General features: G+C 37.8%; 1 protein-coding gene across 1 annotated transcript in view; it reads right to left on the bottom strand.

Annotated features, from left to right (window-relative positions):
* LOC129762793 (uncharacterized) overlaps window positions 1–25,022 on the bottom strand; it is a 366,458-nt gene extending 341,436 nt beyond the window's left edge. Inside the window, exon 1 of the mRNA XM_055761333.1 lies at window positions 24,155–25,022. The gene's annotated coding sequence lies outside the window, so the exon portion shown is untranslated. The remainder of the gene's footprint in view (window positions 1–24,154) is intronic.
* Between the last annotated feature and the right edge of the window lie 207 nt (window positions 25,023–25,229).

The raw sequence follows: 25,229 nt of genomic DNA on the forward strand, positions 1-25,229 counted from the left end.
TGGCTCGAGAGATCGTTTTCGGGACAATGTTATGAGGGCGCCCAGTGTTCCCAGCAGCGAACTGGTACGTGGTAATGAGCGCTAATATTCATTATTGGTGAAATGTTTTCATGTCAACATTTTCCGATACCAAATAGCAAACAAAAGCGTGAGCAAAAATTTTTATTAAGGTAAATGATTTTGGTTTGTCCAGCGAAAATATGATAATGGTTCATCCGCTTTTTTCGAATGCTCTAATTTAGCACACCTTTGTCAAATCAAATCGAATGTTTCAAAACATATACATAAAATTGTCTTTTTCATGATTTACAGTAGTTTTATAGTATATTTTTACGGAATCACAAAATACACCTTCTATGTGTGTCAATGCGCCCCTCATTTGAACTAACTTTTAATCGATCACCAGATGATTATTTGGCACGTATTCAGACCTTTTCTGGATTATAACACTTACAAATATTGTAAACATCATGCTTGCACACCATTTGTATCGTATTTACATAGCTAAACCATTAAATTAACGCACTTTGATGAACTCAATTCTGATCATGAGTTGTCTAATTCAATTTTGTTTTTTTGTGCCCTCGCGCATAGCAGATATATAGTTTTTTCTGTGTTGAGAAAGAAAAGACAATATTCTGAAGAAAGCTTAAATTATGAATGAATCAATATGATGACAGTAAACTCAAGCAATGATAAATGCAACATCTACATGAAAATTCGAATGTTTTCATATAGCGGAGGCGATCTAGCGTAGTGGTACCATCCATACCTCTCACGCAGAGATCACGAGTTCAATTCTCACTCCCGACATTCTTTCAAAAATGGAAGTGAAAGTGACGAATCAGCCGAAATGTGTTGAAAGTCACTATAATAAAGAAAAAAAAAATGTTTTCATTCAAAAATGGTTATCTCTAAAACCGGACAAACCATGATCATTTTTTGGAGAAACCATGATCAGAGGTGGTCAAACCATGATCATAATTCCTCTTTGAGGAAAATCGTTAAAAAACATAAAAATTTGAATAATTTCAACACCTTATGGTAGTATTAGCAACTAGAGACTTTTCATCAAACCCAAACTGGTATCAATTATATGTGATTTTCATGAAGAAAAATCGATTTGCATTTACTAGTTGCGTAAAAACACCCCAATTCGGACAAACCAATATCATTTACTCTACTCGTATTTAATATTTCTGAATAATAATTAGCATACACTAAGGGGCCGTCCACATACCACGTGTACAAAAAGTATTTGTAGTATTTATTTGTAGTTCATAAAATGACGAAATAAACCGTTAAGTAATCATATCATTCGAGTAGATCAAAATGACGTGTACCATCACCCGAACATTACTGTGAACAGTGTTGCCACATTTTGACCTGAACCAGAAGGGTTAAATCTTTCTCATCTGTACTTTTCTTCCAAAAATCTGTACTATCAAAAATATTCGTTGTAGAAAAAAAAGAAGCACGTAAATAAATTCATTTGTTTATTACAAATACTACATTTACATTTGCAAGTCATTCGTGTGTTTGATGATGCTTTTACATAGTTTTTCTGAATCTAAATTGGATACTATCATTTATGAAAATTTTCGAGCTGTTGCTACGATGTTTGATCAAATCTTTTGATCTCAAAATAGCATTCATCGTATTGTTGCTGAGCCAATTCCGAAGCATATTTTTGTTCTGGTTATATTCAGAAAAAACAGTTGCCGTTGCCGAAAAGTGAGGCATAGTGAGAACGTTACAAATAAGATATTGAAGCGCCGAAATGCGAGCGAACCGTCAATTCTTTTACGCCATCCAATTTTTGTCCACTATCCCTGCACATAAAAAAGTTTACGGGATTTAACATTGGCGCAGCCTTGAGCGTCGAATCATCAAAATCGAATCTTTTTCTCATTTGCTTAACCAGCTCCACGAAAAAACTGCGACAAATATCCTTTGAAATGATCTGCCTTTCGCTATCCATTGTACTGATAATTTCTACTGCTACTAGTCCAACCTAATAAATCTTGTCGCTTTTTAAATGATCTTCATGATTAATAGCATTGGACATTGAAACATCGTAATATTCTTTCAGAAAACTGTTAGTTTAATTCTTTTGAAACTCTAAATAGTAGTCCTGAAAAGGGCCATTTGTTGTATGTACTTATAACCTACAAAAGGTTAGTAACGAACAAAAAAAGAAAATAAGCTTCTGGCAAGAATGTCTAACTGAAAGTGATTAATGAATATCAGTGGGAAGCAGTCTTCCATGTTTCACAAAAAACACTGCGTCCGGAATAAACATGTCCACGCTGCTGTTCACAGTTTTGTGTTTGAGTACAAACATGATTTTTTCGTACCTATGTTAGAAAATGTGACATGTTTGTATTCGTGGTATGTTTGGACATACGTTGTTTAATCCCAATGTTTCACATGATGTTCGAACATGGTGTACAGTTTCTCTTGCATTTTCACCCCAAGCACCAGCAGTGCGTAGAGTAGAAGAAGCGAATCGGACACCACACCACCACCACTCAACGCGTGGTGTGTTGGTATGTTGACATGGAAAAAATGCTTTCCTTTCATGACAATGGGTGCTTCATCAAAAATATTGGGCAAATAAAATAAACCTCTTTTTCTGTTCTGAACAAAATAAACATCGATTGATATGAGAGTTTTTCACATTTGATATCATTATTTAGTGCACGCATCAATGTATATATTGAATTCATGTAACATTCGCTATTATTAGCTATTTGAACAAGTACTGAAATTGAATTATTCAGTAGTGACATGTTAGGCGTGCCGCTAACCACTCGACCACGGGAGCAACAATTTTGGCTGGATCTTTGAATACAAATGGCCAATACTGCTTGTTCGCGACGATCGCGACCCGAGCTATAAAACGAGCGGAGAAGAGGAGAAGAAAGGATGATGCAATCGCATGCACACATATGTAGCATATGTAGTGCAGTGTAAGTGTAGCTTTTAGTTTTTTCCTTCATTCAGTTTGTGATAACATCGAGAAATTAATGGTGTGTTTTAGCCGCTGAAATTTCTCTGCTGGTTCTGCTGTGTGCCGCTGAAGATTGCATCTAAAACTAATTTTTGGGTATTTATTTTTTTGGTCAGCATTTGTACGACGTCGCCCGCTCCCCAGACTTTAATTGCCAACATGCACGCAAAAAAAAAATAGAAAGCTTCTTTCTATTCAGAGAATGTTTTCTTTGGACGAAACCAAGGATTATTTAATCAGACTTGCAAAATGTGCATGAATGATCTATAAACTTTTACTTAGTCGCGGCAACACACTCTTTACAGATACACGGGCCGAAGGTTGTGCAGTCCACTGATGATTCAACAAGAGCCAAAGGTTGTACCGCTCATGACAACTCTACACCAGCTGATGATTGCGCCGGCTAGTGATCATTCTATCCTGGATTCCTCGAGTCGAAAAAGACGCACCACGCTAGATATGGGGTGCAGACTAGGGGGTCGTTGCTGATTAACGGTCAGCTGCATCCCAATAGGAAGTATCCCATGTCGGGCACACGTACAGAGCACTGAAGACTGCAACATCCTAATTATGAGCACACTTGTAAAGCCAGCGCTACACGATGCTACGAACACCCTCGAATGCTGGACGCTCAATGATTCGACGCATCGTGTAGTCGACTGACGAGCTACGAACCTCCAATGTCGAGTGTCGAATATTCGCGTTGGAAGGTAATCCGTTCGTTGTGGATTACCGTCCAACGCGAATGGCACGATTCAAAGGATTTTTGTCATTCGTTGATTCGACACGATTCGCTACACGATTCGTCCAAATCTATCTTTGACAGATTGGTTTGTTTACAAATTTTAGATGAAGGAACTATGAAATTGATTCATAAAATTCAAAATATTCGGCAAAATATTGCAGTTTAATAATGTTGATTTCAATCATTTTTAATTTACAGCCCAATATCAGTGCAATTGCTACGGTAGCAATTTCAATACTCGCATTGTCATCCAGTTTCCTAACGTTTTTGATGGTAAATAAAACAATAAACATTCGATTCGCCTATTGTTTGTACCGATTGCATTGAATCGAACATGTGTAGCAGCACATTAGTCACAACATTTGTCGATTCATCGAGTCAAATGTTTGAGTCCAACATTCGAGTGAAACGTTGGACGAATCGTGTAGCGCCGGCATAATACTAACCTCGAGCCAACCGCGAGTAATCGGTTACATATTACTAACATAGTTGTAAGCAAACAATGTCAAAACATTGAACTCCCGGCCTCGTTAGGCTGACGCCATATGAGCCTTAATAAAAATATATATTTTGGTGCATGAACTTATAGCCTCTTAGTTCGTGCAATTTTTGAAATGCGAACTAAATTTCAAGTTCGTTTCTGTGAAAAAGTATTCTACGAAGAAATGTTTTGGGATGAATAATTTCTTTCCGTGTATGAAAAGAAACGAAACGAAAACAATGAATATTGCGACATCGGGTGATATGTTTGTACATGATGTTCTTGAATTATAAACATCGTGTTTGTTTTCACATGTCTATGTTTGTGTATCATTGTTCGTGTTGGGGATAGACACTCAACACTAGCGAGAATCATATTCGAATTCAAACAAAAACATGGAATTTTCACATCGCGTGGACATGTGTAAGTGTTTTTCGGAAGACTGGTGGGAAGTATATGTGGATCGATAAACAAAAAACAATATATCGTTATTGATTACATTGAATCTAAAATTTATAGGGAAGACATAGAAAACAGTTTTAAAATACTCACGATTTCGTGATATTTTGAGGTAAAATACACATGAAATCATGAAGTTGCTTTATTTTTAATGGATAGCTATGGTATTGTTTTTTATCATTGTCTTATTCTTATTATTACGCATCGGGAGCAGTAGTTTTTCGGTGAAATAATGTTCGTTTGTAGACTACTACAATCAAGTCGTATTGGTTCTACTGCTCAATCTACCATAGAAGGAATTGAGTCATTGAGAATTATGAATATGAGTCATGAAGATAATTAATATTTCATATCGTTTCATTTTTGTGATGCAATATAATGCCGATCTCAATAAGTTCTCGCATAATAATCGCTGTCATCTTCCTAGTATTGATATCATTTTTCGCTGTACAATTGCTCATGTTGCCGCAGCCCGGAAGACACTCGCTTAACATGTTCGTCGCCCCGTCATATATAGAAGGCATTCGCTAACTGAACTATCTTCTACTGGACTTATCTATAACAGGGCATACGTTAACTGAGCTGCAACGCAGTTATATATCAATAATAGATGTCGTCTTGAATTTGAAGTATTGCTTTCGTTGTTATGCAGTCCAGTTAGTGAGAAAAAATTGTTAATTGCATTGGTTTTCCGGCCGAATTAACAAACGATCACCCATACGGTGATCACTTGCACTTACACTTGCACTTGGTTGCCTCGTTGCTTTGATGAAATCTTGCATGAAATTTGGGAGATGCATAGAATCTTGCTTCTGATTACTTCAACATCTTGCTAATTTGATTGATAGAACGAATTATTACACGCAAGTTTGTGTTACATACAACATTCATGGGAACGAAGTTGGAAGAAAGAATGTATAATACAAAATTTACCTTCGCATCCGCTCGCGAAACAAGTCTATTTTTTCAAATTAAAAAAAAACATTTTTTTTTAAATGAAAAAAAGTCGCGCAAAAAATCGTGTAAGTTTGAGCAAATCGCATAACTTCGAGTGAATCACGTGAAAAATGATTGCCCTTTCATCGTTGCAGGCTCGTCACAACCGCACGCGCATTCGCAAACTTAAAATAATTTCGAGAGAATCGCGTATAAAAAATCAATTCATATTAGCCATACTTATATGTTTGTGAATACAAATTTAAAAATAAAATCATTACATGAAACCTTTGTTTCAAATAACTTACCCAGAAACCAAATCGCGCAATAAACATCAACAAATGCTGGAAATAGCATATCAATCTTTGTTCAAATTCAAAGATGTGCCTTAGGGTGCTCATACACTGTTTGACCGAAGCCAAATATTTGACTCTTTTTGACAGATAAAATTTGATACTGATCAAACATTTTCTACACAAAACACGACAAGCACATATTCGATTATTGGATGCCTAAAATATTTTTTCAGTCTGTTCTTCGAACCTGTCGGTACATGGTTAGGTTACCTTGAATATTTCAGTTGATTTTTTCCATGTTCAGTGTTTGATATTGTTTACTACTGTTGAAAATTGAAGAGTGGCAAACAAAATAGTATATTTGTACAAAATCAAATCAAACCTTATCTGTCAAAAAATATCAAATATTTGACCTCCGGGCAAACAGTGTACGGCCACCTTTACTCCAGTTGTGTAACAACAAAATGAACCAGCCTACGGCTGAAAGTCTCTATAATAAAGAATGTGTTGACAACTTTTATGCATTTAATTAAATCGTACGATGATTCATTTATAAACATGAAATTCCCACCTTTCGACTGTGCATTAAATCCCTCGTGGTAGAAATCTGTCAGTTTTGCATACACTCCCCTACGAAACATAGAGGAAAAAATCGTCGATGTAAACAAGCGGTGAAAAGGGAGACACTTTTCGACGAGTGATTTGTATGGAGTTACACTGCCGTGGTTTCCTGTTTGTACATCGAATGACAACGCGCACCGTCATTTCCGGCCGTTCACACTTTCGTTCAAATCGTTCATTCGTTCTTTTTTATCAATCACATTCGATTAATTTTATAGATCTTTCAAACATTCGAACACACCTGAGTGAAATACATTTGTTTTTTTTTTTTTCACAATCAAAATATTCACAAGAAATTTTTTTTTATGACAGAACAACGTTTGCCTGGTCAACTAGTTTCTGTACAATAGTTTTAATTCCATAACTCTAAGAGTGCTCATACACTGTTTGACCGAACCCAAATATTTGACTCTCTTTGACAGATAAAAATTTGATCAACATGTACTGATCAAATATATTCGACACAAAACACGACAAGCAAATATTCAGTTATTGGACGCCTAAAATTTATTTTTCAGTCTGTTCGTCAAACCTGTCGGTACATTAGGTTATCTAAAATATTTCAGTCGAGTTTTTTCCATGTTTAATGTTTGACATTGATTGCCAATGATGATAACTGTAGAGTGACAAACAAAACAAAAGTGTTTGTACCAAATCTAAGCCAAACTTCTTCTGTCAAAAAGTGTTTAATATTTGACTTCCGGACAAAACGTGTACGGCCACCTTTAGGGTGCTTATACGCAATTTGATCGAAGCCAAATCTTAGCATTTTTTGGTAGCTAAAATTTGATTAACGTGTCACTTATTTGCTCTGGGTAAATAGTGTACGGTCACCTTAAATCTTGAATCCTCGCGCAACTTTTGAAAAGATCCTAAGTAAAATTTACGTCAACTCGAGAAAAACGAAGTTAAAGACCGGAACATTGTTCTACGAATTGTTTTAAAAGGAATCGATCTTTGTCACTACTTTCACCACTAGCATTTAATATGAAACTCTGAATAACCAATCGTAACGGTTGCTCCGTGATTTTAGCTTAAAGTTGAAGCCTCGTAGCGAAAAATGTCACATCGAACGTTTCGACTGGTGCGTTTGTATATTGCACAAATTACATTGCACGATAAGCATTTAAAAACAACTACTGAAAAACAATCAAAATACCTGCACTACGTGCTAAAGACAGATCATTATTGTTATCTTTCGTCGAACTGCGCTTATAACGATAATAACGTCCGAAAGAAACAAAAACTCAAAACGAACGAAGTACAACTTCGAGTTGTTTTGATTTCTTTTTACTACGGACATATTTGGGCGTCGGAGGAAAGTGGCGTCCGAAGTAACAGTCGAGTGCTTAAAATCCAAATTTGTACATTGGACATTTTTTGTATCGGCGATTGAAAGGTGAAGAGGACAGATACTTGAACGATTGTTTTCGCAATACATTCAATGATTGAAAACTAATAGTGTGCATCCATTAACTCGATTTGTTTACAATTGTTACATAAGACCTTTTCAAAAGTTACGCGAGTATTATCTGAAATACGTATGTGCACTGAGAGAAATAATTAGTAAATATAACGTTTTTTTGGTAAACACTACCAATCTATAGTCATTTTCGACCGTACTAATAAACACATATGTCAAGCAGAACCATGATTCGGAAGCCCAATATGGGCTACATTTTCTCGCCGAAAATGCACGTATCAGAATTATATCCTTATTATACCTCCGTATTGCCTTATGGGAACAATTAAAATGGTAAATACGCGCTTTTCACACCACTTTTCAGATATGACAATATCCAAGCATACTAATGTTATCGAGTAAAATATACTAATCTCTGGTAGGGATGCGGGTTTGTTGACAATATGTACAAAAAATTTGTACATTCTACTAATTTTGCATTTCCAAATGTATTTGGTAGTTTTCGACCGAGGATTTTTCTAAGTGTACAGAAATCAATCAAAATCGTACCCAAGACGGGTCTATGGTACTATCGTACCCATCCGTCACGCGCCAATCCAGGTGGCAACACTTCCGATCTATGCTGCCACCAACACAAGGCAACAACCGCCCATGGCATGAATTCAGAGACGATACGTATCTCGGTGTACGTGAACGAGCGTGATGATGTACGTTTATGGTATTTACCGCTTCGGAAACTCTGTTCGTGGCGACTCATAAGCTGGTTGTTTGCCTGCTGCTTCTCTGATACCGAAGAGGGACTCAACATGTTTTCAATCGTTCTTTGTTCAGGCAAAGAATGCTCTGGTGGAATAGCAGCAGCAGCGACAACATGCTTCTGTCAACAGTTGAGGACGTTTCTCATTTACGCTTCGTATGGGTGCGCTGCAGCATAATTTGCATGCTCGGCTCAACACCACATCCCGCTGCATGGTTTTGCGGAGAAAATTTCTCTCGTTCTTATCGTTCGTTTTATGCTGGTCGAAAATCGGGTGCCTTTATGCGGTGGTGTAAGCGATGAACGCAAGAATGTCTCTTGTTTCGTTGTTGCGTTTTGACATAGGACTGCGTCTTTCATTTCTGTGCTGGGGTGTATGTTCAAAGTTTCGAAAACGAGAGCGTGACGCTTGGAGGTATTTGAAGCAGTAAAATAATAAATAAACAGTTGTCGTTGAAAATACTAACATAGTATTTTTAAGCATATGTTCCGCCAGCTGGCTCGGCTAATGTGATGATTTGTTCAGGGAATGCTTTGATCGTGGTACCGCCACTGGCGCATAATTTGCAGCTTTGTTTTTTGTGCTTGTTCATGACGGCAATCAACCGTGCCGGCGACACTGTAGTCAATGTTTAGTGTTGTTTGGATACCATCTATGTAAATAAATTCAAACTTACGGGATACGTCCGAACGGTAATTCTGACATTACGTTTTACCTTCCACTTCACTTTCCTTGGTTACTGCCTCTTTGGCGGTTGAACGGAGCTGTATGAGCACATGCAAATGCAGATCAGTTGGCAACTGAAGACGGGTCGATCAATATAAAATTATATAAAAAAAGTTTATGGGTCTGACCCTAGGGGCTGGGACGGGATCTTGACATAGGACTGTGATTGTGTGTAGTAATTGCATTTAAATTGAGTTTTTCATTGTTAAAAATCTGTATTTTTTTCTCTTTTGATACAACAAATGGATGCCCTGGAAAAACCGTTTCCTGTATGTACTTGTATCCTTTAAATGGGTTAGATGACATAACATGGTAGAATTCGGTACCGTATTCTGTTCAAAAATGTACACAAAAGGCATCATGTAGCATTTTTAAACACAAGTCTAAATAGTTAAGACCTACATAAATATAAGCCTGAGTAAAATCAATCTATGACTACAAAAATATATTATAGATAAAAATAGCATTATCTTCTTCGTTACCACGTTGTTCGGAACATTGTTTATGATAACTTAATAGCCCTGTATGATCGCGACTACTCAAGCTATCATAATCTGATTTACGTGGGTATACCTTTCGATCTTCTAAATCAGCAGCCATTTAAATTCATTTATTGCATTTTCACATAACCAAACAACATACTCGATATTATGACATCCTGGACCACAGTTATACAAATTGTTAGTGGTGAGACCTACACGATAAACACAAGAATTGAGCACAAATTGATTGAACAACATACAATATAATATATAATTAATGCCTATTATCGGTAAATGGAGAATAATTCATTTTACGCATCAACTCACATTATGAGCTAACGCCCGAATTTAGGCAAAAAGATCGCTCGTTGCGTCGGGGAGGAAGCGAGTGGAAAGTGCAATCGGAAAAAAACATACCCAATTAAATCGTCCTATGCCAATACACCTAGGCAAGTTGAAAGGTTTTTTTTTCGAAGTTCAACTCGAAAGTTATCTTTAAATATCACTAAATCACTAAATTTAGATCTGTTTGCAGAATATACAAGGAATGCCAGATGACTTTCGATTAAAAAAATGAGATTCACACTGGATAATTAAAAAAATATCAAATTTTAAAATGTTAAGTTTTCATATGCATTATTTCAAGTTGTTCCGTAGAGCGGGGTAAGTTGAAACGCGGAACTATCATGATTTTAATGTGCGGTTTTGCTTCTCGAACTATCTACAACTGAATTATGAAACACAAAATTGAAGGAATTGACATATGAACAATTGGGAAAAAGGGGTTTGATACAAGTGAGATTTGGGGGAATAGTTTGATATACGCAAAATGGACACTAGGAATTAATTTACCACACAAAAAAACTATTTTAGACGCTTTCATGTCAGAATAGAGCCGCTCTAAACGACCACTAATGAAGTTTATGGGATCATTCAAATATATGACGTAACACACTCAGGAAGGGTGGAGGGGATGCGTTGTGGAAACTTATTTAGAAATAAATCCAAATAAGTCGAAACATTTTCATGCAAATGACCATTTGTTACATGTTATGAAGGGAAGAGTGAGTCTAAAATAGTAAAAAATGCGTTGCGTGACATTCGAAAGACCCCTAGTTGCAAAATTAACAAATTTTGCTTATATCATGTCTGTGTATTCATAAATTATGTAGAACATAGTAAGGAACGAAATACAAATTATTCTTTTTTTTAATCTACCATCATTCATTCGTACAGCAATCACCGACAAATAACGTCCGGCATATGCAGCAATGTTTAAAAAATAGTCGATTTTCACTGGTTTCAACTTAACCCAGGGTTGAAAAAACATAGGTTGAGTTGAAATGCTCAGAGCCATATGGAGAACGATTTTTTCATTAGCATTATCCCTTTTGATTACCTGACATGCAATTCTGGCGATATTTTATTTCAAAAATTTTTTTTTTCGGACCGATTGAATCAGCGCGCAAAAATGTTTGTTTTGATTTCACAAACGAGGAAAAGTAAACAAAAGCGCGGCTTGCGTTAGGTCATTCCAATGTTCTGGTAGTGACTGTCATAAGGTGGGTTGAAACGTGTTGTTCATTGAAAAAATATCAAGTCAATCCATCATTCCTAGTAAAAGTTATGGCTTCCGTTCTAACTTACCGCGTGTTTCAACTTGCCCTGGTGTACCTTATATATAACATCATTAGATTATCAAGACTCGGTACAAAAAATCTTAGGATCCGAAAAGTTCAAGGACGAGGAAGAGAATTTGATGAAAACATTAGGAAAATAAACATCTCAAGCTTGTTCCCGCAGAATCTTTTTAGAAGCCGTGGAACCTTCTCTACAATCCGAATGGAATTGAGGATGAGAATAACTCATCGCTCTCTGTTGGGGAAGAGAAGAGGAATTTTATTGCGTCAAATGCTTTCGAAAGTTGATGCCGATTAGGTAAAATTAAAATACCTAGAAACTGTCGAAAATGATCAAAATGTATTACAAAGATTACATGAAATTACATGAAATCGACAATATTCATTCGAACTCTCTCGGCCAAAATTGGAATTACGTTTAAACTTGGAAAGCACACATTCAAAAAATCCTTTTCTTTTACTTTGATATAACATAACTCTGTACATCGGAACGAGAATTTTATCAGTTTGGGTATTCATTTTCCTTCTCATTGCTAATCCAGTGTGTGTTGTTTCGAGTGATTGAGTTTTTCAACCATGCTTATCCCGGAATCCGATCGGATTCGATATTAGATTCTGCAATCTGTTTGGTTGACACCCAATCCACTTAATATGGCAACATTGCCTCCATGGGAAACAAACGTCAAAATGATTCATCAGTATTTGTGGAGAAATTTATTAATCGTTGTCAGATCAGCAGGCCCAAAGGCAGTTTCAAATTGTTGGAATTTGAATGAAAATGATTACTTGATATTATTTGAATACTTTAAACACGTAGTCCTGACTCTTACTCAAGTATATTTATCTAAATTTTCTAGTAGTTCCAATGAAACATTATCTTTATGGTATAAAATCATTGTCACGCAGAGTTTTCGTTCAAAATTTTTCCAATTATTCCATTACATATAATACATATTCATTACATATAATGCATATTCACAGTTCGACTGAAAAGTTTATTAAGTAACACAGTAAAACAATTTTTTTTGTAAATTCAATTTAATTATTCAACATCATTGCCTTCGGGGGCGATACAGCGATTATAGCGATCTTGCAACTTTTCGATACCATTTTTATAGTACTCTTTCGGTTTTTCCAAAATAGGCCTCAGTTTCGGTAATCACTTCATCATCGGTCTTAAATTTCTTTCCAGCGAGCATTGTCATCAGGTCTGTGAACAGAAAATAGTCGCTGGGAACCAGATCTGGAGAATACGCGGAAGCAATTCATGCAATTTTGCCATCGTTTTCATTGATTTGTGTTTTTTTCTTTTTTTTTTCACAATAACAAAAGTTGCTTCACTCTCAAAGCTGTAACTCACGAACCAATCGACCGATTGCTGTCAAATTTTGACACGTATCCATTGAAAGATGGTGCTTTGTGATAGTCAAGTAGATTTTTGCAAGAGGCGCCATCTAGACGTCAACCTTATGAGCCTTTCAGCCGAACTGTTAGGTTGGGGAAAAATTTATCGATTATTTTTGGGAGAAATTTAAAACTATTTAAAATATGCTTCGGTTTGTCCGATTTGGGTCAAATATGCACCATTTTGTTGCAATATTTGTTGCCATTCTAATGGTAGCTTCATAATGTCGCTATCATAGAAGTAATAATCCTTATTGGCGAAAAGCTCTAGCAATAGATTTTTATAGTCTTCACTTGATCCCAATCTTATCACTCTGGGAATTTTACAATGCGAGAAAAATGTGGTAATCGCTTGGTGCCACGTCCGGACTATACGGTGGATGCATTAAAACAATCCAATTAAGCTCCCGGAATGGTGTGGCCTTGCGTTGTCCTGATGGAACACAACGCCTCCGGTTTTGGCGTTGGACGTTTCTGATCAATCGCTAGCTTCAAACGGTCCATTTGTTGACAGTGCAGATCTAAATTTAGTGTATTTCACTTAAAAAAATAAAAAAATTTAATTAAAAAAAATAAAAAAAAAATAAATAAATTTAAAAAAAAGTATAATTAAATTGCACGTATTTCACTGTTTCAGCATTGGCACCATAAACGCAATTCACAATTTCAGCAGTCTGGCTTGCATTTTTGCCTTTATAAAAGCAAAAGTGTAAAATGTACCGATTTTTTTCTTTGATGACCTCCATTGTTAACACACGATAACTCACAATTGAATGGAACAAACAAAAAACAGCAGCAGGATTTTTTAGTGTGAAATATCACCTTTACAACGAGCCTAAACTTGTATGATAGTTATTACGCGAGATATTGATCACTAAAGCCAGCTTATAATGGAAAACTTTTTCCCCAACCTAATATTTGATACGAAAAAGTTGTATTTCATTCATTTTAATTTTGAAATGGATGAAATGCAGAATCATTTTTCCTTCACTGGAATGGAACACGGAGCTCAATACCGTCAATGCCGAGTAGCAGATAGAGATGTCTATTTTTTTCATTTAATCGATTTGGGATTAATTATTGGAACATTTTACAATCATTGATTCATTCGAATGAATGTCCTTCAGTATTCGTTTAATCAAGTGAATATTTGTTTATTTTGTAAAATTAATAAACAGGCATTGACAATGGAAAAAATTATTTCATAGTTTTGAAGGTTATATATAATATAATTTGCAAAATGAACATCGAAGTGCAGAATTATAAGTTTTTTCAAGATATCTGAAAAACTGAATATACTGAAATTTATGTCTATTGTTCACAAATTATAAAATAAGATTCATTTGCATGTTTTGTAACGGAGCTGAAAACACAACATTATTGTGTTGTCACGTCACAAAAGTCTTTGACGCTCGAATTTCACTATAGACTATTTTTCAACTTTTACGTAACGCTGTAATAAGTTAATTGCGTTCGGTTCGAATAATTTGGATTCATTCGGATTCCAGAATAAGAGTAAATGGCTTCCACTCAGGTGCGTTTCATTTGAAAGGTTTCGGAACATGAAAAATGAAACTTTTAAGAGGAAAATTATTCAATTCGTGTGACTTTTAACATTTCCCAAAGCTGTCAACATTGTATTGGAATGGAAACCATACAGAAGATCTTTGTTAAAAGAGTTGCGATCGTTCAAATACTACATGTGCTGAAAACTCCCGGGATTGTTCAACAGATGGCGCCACTAGAAAATGAACAAGATTCATTTCGAGAGGTTCATCTGCCAATAGGTTATGTGTGAAGTTTCATGACATTTTGTTTATTTGTTCACAAACTACAGTTTAAGTGTCACTACCTGAGTATTCGTATGGAAAAAGAGGAATATCCTATTTTGATCAAACATCGTTTTTTGATGGGAAAACTCCTGAGCAATCAATGCAGTGGTTTATTAGTGATTTAGTATATTTAAAATGGGCCGTACAAGCACTGCAGATGTACCTCACTCTGGAAGGCCAAAAGTTGGTACGAATCCAGAAATCGTTGAACAAGTGCATCGACTTGTTTTGAACGATCGTAAAGTGAAGTTACGCGAGTTAGCTGAGGCCGTAGGCATTTCAAAAGAGTGCGACGATGTGCGAGTGCGATACATTTTGCACGACTTTTTGGACATGAAAAAGCTATCCGCGCGATGGGTGCCGCGTTTGCTGACCGTCGACCAAAAACAGCGGCGCGTTGATGATTGAACATCCGGTTTGGCGTTGTTGGAGCGTAATCGAGTAAACTTCTTTCGACGTTTGGTGATAATGGATGAAACGTGAATCCATTACCACGGAATCCATTGAATCGGGTTTTCAAATAGTAATATTTTTGACATTGTCACTCGAATGAAAGTATCTCAGCACAAGTATTACTCCTTTTGGAACAGGCTTTAATTTTTTCGGGCGGAAAACATACGACTTAATCCCAACTGTTTGCACACTTTCGAGAGTATCACACCGAAAGCCATATATTTCCTAGAATTGCTAGAGCTTTCAGCATAATTTGTGTAGGGCCTATATATCTCCCGCGAGAAAACTCCAGAGCTTGTGTCTCGTGATGTGTAAAGCTTGAGCAAAAGAAGCGAAATAAACAACCGCAAGAGCAGAAAACAAAGAAGCAGAGTTGTTTTATCGCCGACTTCAGGAAGGACCAATTCCCCAACTCATTCAACCAGTCCACATGTGAACGGAAGGCGCGAGGCGGCGTGTGGCTTCCAGCGGAGCGGATAGAATAGGCAAGCGAGTGTTTTTTTTATTCCGTGCTCACCTTCCGAACCCCACCGAACATAACCTACTGCTAGAAACGTGTTTCCAGTTTGAAGGTTATAAAAAAGACACATCAACGGCAACAAAAACATATCATCCTCCCATAACACAGAGAGAGAACCCGAATGAAATGAATGGAACCTCATTTTTTTCATCTTAAGTAGGTATAAAGTACAATTTTCGACTCGATTGTGTTGACTCTTGCCTTCTTTGGTCCGAGAGTTCATCTCTCGGGTGTATTATTTTTAGTTGGCCGATACCTCGTCCCACACGTGACGCTCGCCGCCAAAACCGGATACCGCCGCAGCAGCCACCACTAGTGATCCCAATGGTGGTGTCGATTCCAACTTCAAGCATTCCGCGGCTTGGCTAAAATAACAAACGGCTTCAACGCGACTCCGCCGGGGGATGTCGGCGGATGCGTGGAGAGCGATGTCGGCACAAAGAAAATTGGCCTTTTTTTATCGGCATGAGGAACGTGCTTTGGGCGTTGTGGGAAACGAGATGCGAGATGGGTAGTGGCGGACATTAGGCGGATGTAATCAGGATTATGTCATCGTATACGCAGTTTTTGTTTTCGTTTTTGCGGCTTAATGTTTGCGATGGACGCATACGTATAAATTCACATTTTTTGTTCACTGTGTTTCGGTATTGTTCGGGATAAATCGCCCACAGGGTTTAAGCGAGTTTATTTTGGGTTGTTTTGACCCATAACTTGAGATTTCCATCAATGATATTAATAGTGCAAATTGCTGCTCCAAATTTATTTATCACTATTGAAGAGGAGCGACATTTTATTTTGCACTAGAGTACAGTAGACTTTCAATATGACCGTAGGTAGGTTTAGCAAATTGGTACACCAGTTTTCACCCCAAACCCAGAAAAATCCTTGGTAAAAGAATTTACCAAATATTTGGTAATGCAAACATTAGTAAAATGTACATATTGTCTGTACATATTACCAACTGTATGAAAAGTGAATGTCAGATGCAATATACATCCCTACCAACGATTGATACATTTTACTACACAGTGTTGGTAACTTTGACGATTGTCATTCCTGGCAACCGCGATGAAAATATATATCTGCCACCGTTTCAAATTTCACTGAGCAGCATTACATAAATTTTATTTTGAGAAGAAATCTGTGACGCTGACAGATGGTGTGATATCAGCCACGACAAATGGGAGCGGTCCAGGAAACGCTGGTAAGTTAAATAAGAACAAGGTTCGCAATAACAACAGTGCTAAGGTGAACCGAGGATCAATTGAAGGTACGATAAATAGTGCTGTGTTTTGTTCGTCCGCTGTTCGACCAATGAATCGACGGTAATGAAATATTATTCGGCTATTTGAAGGACGCAAAATTCCCAGCCAGGATATGCTGATGAACTTAAGAGCAACTAAAGCTAAGTTCACTCAAGCCAGCGAAAACACCAGAGAATGCACTCAATAAAGCTTTCAAGTTCTGACTTACACAGCCGGTGCCTAAGGCACAGATGAATAGAACCGATAGAGGCAGACAAATCCATGTTTAGGTTCGATTATCAGCCGACCTTCTTGAAGTGAGCACTTCAACCATATGGTTGGTGCTCGGAATGCCACTGTGGAGTTAGAGTAGTCAAGTTCGGTCACCAGATAGGATTCATTTCGGCTATTCCTGGCATTCTCAAAGCAGAATCAGAAGGGTAAATCTTACTGGGATCATTCAAGCGGTCTATACGGCAGATGTTGTGCTGCCAAAACCGTTCGCTTCTCGTCGCCACTGGAATAGGTCTCGAAGCTGGTTGAGGTAAATTCGGTTTGGCTTAAGAGATTTTTCGCAGATTAGCTTACTGATCAAATGGCTGCAGGTTAAATTATCTCATCTCTTACGGAACATGACGATGCAGAGAACAATCAAACTGCATAAACTGTCGGATGATACGAAAACGCCTGGTTTCCGCAAAATACGAGAAACAAGTTCCCTCACTGGTTCTTACCCCAGGATCATCGATTGCTTCGTGGGGGAGTAGCGATTTTTTCTATTTAGTGTTATAACCAATGGCAACGATGGCCGATCATGACCGTACTAATCGAAGTGATTCAAACCATGTGTCAGACATGGTAGTGCACCACTGCGGGTTTTGCAATGGTAGCATTCATGCAACAACAGCAGTAATATCATCACCACCAACCAATCTAAATTGGCAGCTTCAATGGAGCGGGGAAAAAACACGTAAATTCTTCCCGAAATCATTGGTTTTTCATGAATAAGTAGACAGTAGAAAACCTTGACAAAGGAATACTAGAATAACGACATTATAAAATTGAAGTAGATTATTGTAAGCAGACTTTCAAACTTTAGAGGTTTTTGTTAATTTAAGGGGGGCCCTGTCAGGAAGGTCGAAAAAAAATGGATTTTCGTGATTTTTTTCGGATGTTGGGAATAAAGTGAAGTGTTCGAGTATTTTGGTTATTGTTTAAAGTATATTTGAAGATGTATTTTCGATTTTTTTATGTTGACAGTTGATGACAGTTTGATGATTTGAAATCATCACCCCTCTGAACTTTAGACAACAATTCATTACAGTAGCGGATAGTGCACGGTGATCTAGTCGATTACCTACGTGCCAATCACCGATAGTGGGACTGTTACTTTCCATTGCTCAGCCACACCATCGTCGACGATTATCTTCAAAAACACCGTTCCGGCGATGGGAGAGTGGCAGATGTTTCCTATGGGGGCTCATTAAAGAAACTATGTTTAAAAAGCTTATTACCAATTAATACTTGCTCTATAGAATTAAGGAAAAACTTCTCTCAGTGTTTACGACTGCACCGTTCTCTTGCACATTTTGTCACTGCTCATTGCATTCTCTCTGTTTATTTACACCGCGCTTTTGGACACGATTTTTTTTGGCGCCTTTATTTATAGTGAGATTTTGAATTTTTTTTTTGACGTAGGACTACGTCTTACTGCATGCTTGAGACAAACATATGTTTTACATTTCATGTAGTTGTAGCGTGTTTTTTGGGTCTTTTTGACGTAGGACTACGTCTTTCATTTCTGTACCGGGGTGCAAGCTGAAAGTTTCGGAAACGAGAGAGTGACGCTGGACTGCAAGGTTTTGAAGGTTTTTTTCCGGCTGAACGGATTGGTATGATAATCATTTCATTCGAAAGACAAAATGTCCATGAGTTCTATGATTGTTAATTATTAAAAACATGTTTCAATAGCTTTAAAATCGCTTAGAAAAAAGATTATTGAAACCGTATATAAAACTCGCATACGCTCTGGAAATCCATTCAGTTGATGCGGCAATGTGAGATAGAGATGGGCAAAACAGTTCACTTTGATGAACGGTTCAGTCACTAACCGTTCATCTAAGTGAATCAGTTCTTCTGAACCGTTCTTTCGCTCTTTCGTTCAGCGGTATTAAGAACAACATAGAATGTTAGTTGGAACCCAACATCTATAGACAGCTATTCATTGATATCGTTGTATTGGATAGTGTACGTATGGGGTTTATATTTTTGGAATTCAGTGGGGAAAGGTGCTTCTTCTTTGAAAGTCGTGAAAATGAAAATATGTTTATTGGCCGACAAAAGCATATGTAATAATGTTACGCGAAAAAAATGTGTGCTTTTTAAAAATTTCCGTTTGAACAACACACAGGTTCCATGTAAGATCATATTTCATTTAGAGAAAAAAGAAGTCAACAGCGATTTTCACTAACAATCAATCAAACAAACAATCACGATAATACGTACACGCATTAGGCCAAACAATGGATTGAAAGCAACGAAAAAGTTTTTTTTCAACTTGCCCTCACTATGAGATTTTATGTTTACCTAATTCATGAATGGTCCCAGCTTCCCCATGATTTTTTTTCGGAAATCAGGAAGTGTATGGATAGTACGCGGATTTGGAAGAATACATTAAATTGAAAATAAATAGCATATGCCTTTAAAACTACGAAAATCTAATTTAATTTTTAAACCAAAATTGAGTATACATTAACAAAATAAACCCTGTGTTACATGCATTTTGCTCATAAATGAAAATATCGTTTTATTTTTCTTACAAGTGTTCTCGTTATATTTATCCATTCCATCCAGCACAAATCAGTTCAGCTGCCCTCGTTCATTCGCAAACAGTTCGCCCGCAATCACTTCGTTCTCAAACAGTTCGTCCAAAACAGTTCACTCTCAATCAGTTCTTTCTCAAACAGTTCTTTTCCATACAGTCCACTCGCAAACAGTTCGTTCTGAACCGTTCACAAACAGTTCACTCTCAATCAGTTCGTTCTCAAACAGTTCACTCGCAAACCATTCTTTCGGAATCAGTTCGTGGGAAGAACTACCGTTCTTTGAAAAAGAACGACCGTTCGTTCACTCTTTTCGGCGAACTAGTTCTTTCGTACCGTTCGTGAACGGTTTGCCCATCTCTAATGTGAGATGAGGACGCTCGCACTCAGACGCCTATGCATTATGGTCTTCTTTGCCAATTCCATTTCTCTTCTGCAGTTGAACCGAACGGATTGGTATAGAACATGACGCTTCCTTTGCTTTCGTTCATTTCTACCTCTACTCTCGCACAGCGAAGACTCGTTTCATTGGGACCAAGCAGGCTCGTAAATCTACCGGTGGTAAGGCACCACGAAAGCAGCTCGTAGCAGCGCACCAGCCGCAGGAAGTGTGAAGAAGCCACATCTCAACCGACCGGGAGCAGTCGCTTTGCGTGAAATTCGTCGCTATCAGAAGTCAACCGAATTGCTAATCCGCAAGAACCTTTTGAAGCGTTTGGTTCGTGGAATTGCCCAGGACTTCAAAACCGACTTGCGTTTCCAAAGTTCCGCCGTTATGGCACTGCAGGAGGCCTATTCGAAGATACCAATTTGTGTGCTAAGCCACCCAAAACGCGTCACATCATGCGTCACACTGTGCCCAACGCACAGTGGGTTGAATGCATAGGAATGTGGGATAGAAATCATAACAGCAGAATTTAGCCATTGTAACATTTTGGTGTGATGGAAAAGATTGTTCATAAGTATCAGAACTACTGTTTGCATAAATGTTTTATGGTATTTGAATAATCGTATAAATGTCTCAAGCGACAACATCTTTGTTCATCTAATATGAAAAGTTCTGATCATTTCGGATACACAGAAATCATTATTTAAGTAACTACTTGTTTAAATTATGTTGAAGTAGTTGTTTTCGAAGAGGAGAATAATTGTTTGCATACATATCTCAGGTCATCTGTATAATCTCATGTAAAAAAATCTTTGTTTGTTAAAAGTGAATAGTGCCAAACATTTCGAATACACATAGCTGGCATTAATTACACATTTATTGCATCAATGGCAAAAGTGTCTCACATTCAACGGATAGTAAAAAATAAAATTATATATTTATCTGACTTCGTACGATTTACTCTTGGAAATTGATTCCAAAGGTTTCACACGAAGACAAATTATAGAATATAATTTTTATATAAAAAAAATCACATTGTTAAGTTAATACATATATATATATATATATATATATATATATATATATATATATATATAGTTCACAAAAAAACGAAAGAAAAATGTTTATTTTTCATAATCTTGCATGTATAACTGCTTTTTCAAGGTAAAATAATTCCGACCAGTACGGCACCCATACCCAAATTTAATACCACCGCAAAGGGTTAAAAAGTGTGTGATTGAGAAGGAATAAAGGTAGGATAGAATAAGAAAATATTTCTAAAATCGAAATACAATCCAGATCCAATAGTAAACACTATTTTGAAAAGAAGAAAAGTAATTGTAAAAAATTTCTAGATGAAGTAATATTTCTATTGAAAGACAAAATTGTTGAATAAGGAAAAGGTGATTATAAATCTGATGGCAGTTATGAAGAAGAAGATTAAAGCATTCTATTTTGATTTGTTTTTTTTTTCATTAACTGTATTGCATTAATTTGTAATCTAAAAAAATATATATACAGGTCGGACTCGATTATATATGATCGCAATTTCACTTTCAACGATAATTTTCGAATCCAATACATAATCGAATCTCAAAAAAGCTATTTTTCTATTAATGTTTGACATTCATACATTAATGAAAAAATTGTTTTCTTGAGATTCGATTATGTATAGGATTTGAAAATATTTGTTGAAAAAAAATGGTCGACTATATACAATCGAGTCCGACCTGTATCTATAGCAGAAATTGTTTGATTTGAGAGGTCGTCCATAAACTACGTGATCTTTTTCAACGCCCAGTGAGTTTGCCTTTGCTCAAAGAACATAAAATTGTATAGAAAAGTATGTAAAAAATACTGCGTATTAGAGAGTGCCATAAAATCCCAAAAAAATGGATAACGTGCTTTATGGACGGCCCTAAATAAAAAATGGATGCCAGATCGTGTTAAACATCTCGAAATTATGTGGATATTTTCTTTCGCATTTAACGACACTTTTTTTCTGCTTGGCCAGTCTTTGTGCCGAGTTGCCCCACTGTGCACTGGGCGTGTTTGGGATGAATACTAGCGAAAAGCATATCTTACTATAAATAAAATCGCTAAAAAAGCGCGGTCGTCGTGAATTGTCGTTACGTCGTATTCTCGACGTAAACACAAACAGAGTGAGAGATTGAGCAGTGAGCAGCTGCGATGTTTTTTTTTGTGTGAGAGAGTGTGCGCGTTTGCATGTGTTACGTGTATGAGACCCTGCGCGTCTGCGTGTGTGCGTGTATTTGTTTGTGCGTGCATGTACGGGCATGTACGTGTATGTGTTTTTATGTGCGTGTGCGTGTGTGAGTGTGTGTGTGTGAGTGTGAGTGGGAGTGTGTTTTGGTTGGTTGGTTGGTTGATGTAAACAAAAACAGTGTGAGAGAGTGAGCAGTCAGCAGCTGTGATGTGCTTTTTAGTGTGACAGAGTGTGCACGTCTGCATGTGTCTTGTGTGTGAGACAGCGCACGTATGCGTGTGTGCAGGTGTTCGTTTGTGCGTGCACGTGCGTGTATGTGTTTGTGTGTGCGTTTTTTTTAGAGTAGAAAGTAGAGAGCAGAGAGTAGAGAGAGTAGAGGGAGTAGAGAGAGTAGAGAGAGTAGAGAGAGTAGAGGGAGTAGAGAGAGTAGAGAGAGTAGAGAGTAGAGAGAGTAGAGAGTAGAGAGAGTAGAGAGTAGAGAGTAAAGAGAATAGAGAGAGTAGAGGGTAGAGAGTAGAGAGAGTAGAGGGTAGAGAGTAGTGAGTAGAGAGAGGAGAGAGTAGAGAAAATAGAGAGTAGAGAGAGTAGAGAGTAGAGGAGTAGAGAGAAGAAAGTAGAAAGTAGAGAGTAGAGGGTAGAAAACAGAGTGTGGAGAGTAGAGAGTTTGAAATGAAAACCAGAAAGTAAAGAGAAGAGAGAATAAAGTATAGAGTAGATAGTAGGAAATGAAGAGTAGAGAGTTGAAAGTTAAAGTCAAAGTTGAAAGAGCAACAATTGATCGCAGAGAAAGAGTAGAAGTTTGAGACATAAACATTTGGACTAAAAAGGAAACATTGAATAACAGAAAAAAAGTTGCAAGAGTCTGTTCGAGTGCAACAGCAAAGCTGTTCCAATGACTTTGCGGTAAACTTATTAAAACATGGAATTGGGCCGCTAGTTCATGTACAACAGAAACATGGAATTTTAAAATCGCGTGCACATGTGTAAGTGTTTTTCAGAAGACTGGTAATAAGTTTCGAGAAAATGATCTTGAATCCTGAAAAACTATTGAAAAAAACATTTTATCATTTGCTGAGACGAAACAGAAAACGTTGACCCTATGCGTTTTTTCGATGCATGAGTGCAAAAAGAAATCCATTAGTTTCTTGTTTTATCCGTGACCCCGTTTGTAAGTAGAGTCATGCATTGCATGCGATGACCGAAGAGAGCAAAACGCTGCTGATAGCACGCAATGGACGTTGGTTGGAAACTGTCGCAAAAAAAATCTTCATCTTTGCTCAACCGGCACTTGTAACACTTATTCCTTCTCCAGACGTATTGCACAATCTTTTTGCTACTTCCTTTCGTAAGATTCGTGCCATTTTCATCACTTTTAATGGTGTGCCCTTTTTTTGCTGTGACCATTCGCGATAGCTTCGAACATTCCTCCCCGCAATCTAAGATTCGACAAGAACAATACCCATGGGGATTCCAGCCAGTACACCTTCATGTATCCGCAATATTAGCCCAACCGGCACCACCGATCTTCGTCGTGGGATAAAATCGTGTTGTAGCACTGGAGGAACAACATCTCTCGCAAGAAACCAGATTTCCAAGGAAACACCATTTTAAGTTGTGGATATCGTGTGCATATTCTTTCGGGGTTTCTTTTTGCTGCAGACGATATCACTCCGTTTAGATTTACCTCTTTTTTCAGCTATTCCACTTCGCTACGGGTGACGAAGGTAAACAATATTTTCTTCGTCGTTTGCCAATAACATAAAAACCAAGATATTATTTCACTTTTCACTTCATGCCACTCACTTTGGCTTTCTTTTTGCCGGACCAACGGAATTGCACAATTGAGCGATAATGGTGATCCGATTGCCGCACTCGATCACTGCTCATAACCCGCTGCACAGGGAAAATCTTTCACCGAAAACACGCGCCGCAGCTTGTTTTCCATCGGTGTTCACTTTCACCGTAAACAAATCGAAAGAAAACGTAAAATAATACACAAACAAACGGTTCACAGCATCCGAATGGAGGCTGCCTTCGGCACAATCACGCGTATGCACCAAGCATTGAACCCATTATTTTGAATTGGTTCACCCATACAGCCGCACACGCATATCTTATATATTCACGTGTAAATATTCCAATGTGCCAGCGGTACACCCACGCGACGATTCTGGGACCGCTGCTCCTCACTAATTGATCAACACAGCCGCCCGCTGCTGGAATGATCCATTATTATCTATTGAACTGATCATCCGAATTTCACACTTGACAAGCGACACACCCACACGACGGGTCAACGAAGGCCGGCGAAGATCGCAAATTGTGTTTAAAATGGTTATGGTGGCGCTTATTGCTGCAGCAGCTGCTGCTATTATTATTGTGGTGCGCGTTATGCACGTGCGCGACTCAAAACATCCACTCGAAGCCGGTTGAGGGGTGGGGCAGGGGATCGTTTGTTTTGCGACGCAATTACGGCGACGTGACGCGACGACGACGCGATCAAAGCACATACACGCACACGAGAGGCAGATTCAAATCGATCGATCGCCCGGAGAGATCGGCGCAGTACTAAGGCAATGAGTGCACGAGACTTAGCATAAAAACCGACGACGGCGACGACGACGACGACGCGGGCTGCCACCGAGCGGCAAGGGCGGCGGGGCGGTGGCGGCGCGATGAGTGAAAACCCGAGCGTGGTGTGAGCATATTTTTGTACACATGGAGTTACAAGATGCCGGGATGCTCCGGCATCGTGCGCG

Source organism: Toxorhynchites rutilus, chromosome 1, assembly GCF_029784135.1.
Source record: "Toxorhynchites rutilus septentrionalis strain SRP chromosome 1, ASM2978413v1, whole genome shotgun sequence".
Classification (NCBI taxonomy): Eukaryota; Metazoa; Arthropoda; class Insecta; order Diptera; family Culicidae; genus Toxorhynchites; species Toxorhynchites rutilus.